Source organism: Danio rerio, chromosome 5 (assembly GCF_052040795.2).
Source record: "Danio rerio strain M-AB ecotype USA chromosome 5, GRCz13ab, whole genome shotgun sequence".
Classification (NCBI taxonomy): Eukaryota; Metazoa; Chordata; class Actinopteri; order Cypriniformes; family Danionidae; genus Danio; species Danio rerio.
Window position 1 is genome coordinate 2087501 of NC_141025.1, and position 2500 is coordinate 2090000.

At 41.5% G+C, this 2500-nt stretch overlaps 2 protein-coding genes across 14 annotated transcripts in view; both read left to right on the plus strand.

The window, feature by feature from the left end:
* Window positions 1–2500, plus strand: part of dnm1a (dynamin 1a) — a 582590-nt gene that overhangs the window by 437203 nt on the left and 142887 nt on the right. The window lies entirely within an intron of this gene.
* The window catches only part of cita (citron rho-interacting serine/threonine kinase a), a 231861-nt gene that overhangs the window by 48179 nt on the left and 181182 nt on the right, over window positions 1–2500 (plus strand). The window lies entirely within an intron of this gene.

A 2500-nucleotide genomic window follows, 5' to 3' on the forward strand; every position in this document is an offset into this window, starting at 1 on the left:
CCGGAAGTACGAATTTGCTGGAAATAACGCAAAAACAACCAATTCACACTTTTTAGTGAAATATAGGTGTCCTAATAGTGTTTTTAGCAGTGTGGGACACATATACCACTGTCAACAGCTCAACACATGTGTTCTGGTGTTTCGTGACCCTTTAAGATTTAAAGGGCTAGCATTGCACCAGACCCCCTTTAAGTGGATTGGTTTGAAAGTATAGAATCTTTGTTTGCAAACCCACCTAAAGTTACAAACAATGGCGCTGATGAGAGCGATCATGTGGTGAATGTTGATCTGCCAGCCGAGCGTGAATGTGAAATCTCTGTTGCTCATTCGCAGGAAGACGATGAAGGCTCTTGTGTTGAGCCCAGTGAGCCTAACATCAAAAAATAGAGCAAGGGTGTTCCTTTAGTGATATCGCTTTGACTCACTTGCTGAAAATGGCAAACGTGAAACAACAAACTGAGGATAGAGTAATGCACGCATGTCAATCAATATTGGTGGGCGGGGTGAACGCACTTCTACGTCAAGTTGCGGTCGGCCTCTCTAATTGGTCCACCGTTTTTATGTTATTCAATTGAAAAAAAAGGACTGTGTGTGTTTATATCAGCCCAATATGACGGTCTATACACTATACCTACACACATGTCTGTCCAAACAGCTTGAAAAGTGGATTTTTACCATAGGTGCCCTTTAATTCGTTTTTTTATTGTTTACTTCTGGTTCATGACAAAATAATTCAAACACATATTACAAGTGATCACTTGTGGCCTACTAAATGTAAAACAAGAAACAATACAGTGGTTACTAGGACAGAGGTACAATATTATTAGGAAAACCTGGTGAGTAGTTTTAAATTGTATTACAAGACATTGTCACATAAGACCAAAAGTCTTGCCAAACTGGGATACATACAGGGACTCCTGCTTTGTCTTTATTATGTAATTTGTAAAGTAAACGTTCATACGACTCTGTTTTAGTCATTATATTGGCCCATTCTTTTAACTCTGGGATTTTGGGAGTTTTCCAGTGTTTTAAGATTAAAAAAAAAACGGCAGCTCGCTCTCTGCAACTCTCACATGGTCGCTAACTGAAGCTAAGCAGGGCTGCGCCCGGTCAGTACCTGGATGGGAGACCACATGGGAAAGCTAGGTTGCTGCCAGAAGTGGTGTTAGTGAGGCCAGCAGGGGGCGCCCAACCTGCGGTCTGTGTGGGTCCTAATGCCCCAGTATAGTGACAGGGACGCTATACTGCTCAGTGAGCGCCGTCTTTCGGATGAGACGTTAAACCGAGGTCCCGGCTCTCTGTGGTCGTTAAAAATCCCAGGATGTCCTTCGAAAAGAGTAGGGGTTTAAAAATCTGCCCACTGGCCTCTGTCCATCATGGCCTCCTAACCATCCCCATATTCAATTGGCTTCATCACGGTTTCCTCTCCACCAATCAGCTGGTGTGTGGTCTGGCGCAAAATGGCTGCCGTCGCGTCATCCAGGTAGATGCTGCACACTGGTGGTGGATGAGGAGATCCCCCCACTGTGTAAAGCGCTTTGAGTGCCCAGAAAAGCACTATATAAATGTAAGGAATTATTATTATTATTAAGATGACTCTAGCTGTCACTGAGATCCCCACCATGATGACTGTGAACTCTCCTTTTGTAGTATTTGGCATCTGTTCCCTATCTCCCAGTAAGCATAACCTTGGTGACAGTGGAATTAATGTTCCAAGCCATTTACTCAAAATGTTTAGGGTTTGGTGCCAAAAAAGGCTGAACTAGTGAGCAGTCCCAAGTACAATGAATAAAAGTGCCTCTCTCTTTTTGACATTTCCAACAAACATTATTATTTGCCAAACCCAATCTATTGAGTCGGATATAGGTGCCTTTTAATATATTCATAACATCTCCTCACGGTTTTTCTCAATTTGTGAGCTAACTGACATCAACAGTTGTTCGCTCCCCTTCTCCCCTGCTGGCCACGCCCACTCCTGCCCTTTGCTCGTGGAGCTCCGCCCATTAATCATGCATCTTTTGAAAAAATTCTGAAGTAGACTTTAACCGAAAGTTGGGGGGTGTCATGGTAACACAAGCCTACACAAACAATCTTCGCTATTTTGGCGAACACCTTATTTTTGTCATGGTAAGGTTGACATTTGCTTGAAATAGCTCATCTGTTTTCTCCTCATCAATGTTGGCAGCATAATTACGTAATTATTCAATGCTAATTACAGGTTATTAATCATTAGACTGATCTCAGCTATTTCTGTAGCCTGTAAAATGTTCACTAGTGTATTTCCTTCATCTTCTAGTGGGATTGAGTGTGTAGTGTTGGGGGGGGGGAATATACAGTTCAAGTCAAAACTACTTTGTGTTCATTTTATTCATTGAATGTTTGCTAATGCAATGTTTTTTGACATGACAATAGCTGTTGTTGTTGCTGACATGTCATTGAATACAAATAAATGATGATAAACTATAATATAGGCTGAAATAAATATTACAAAATAAATTAA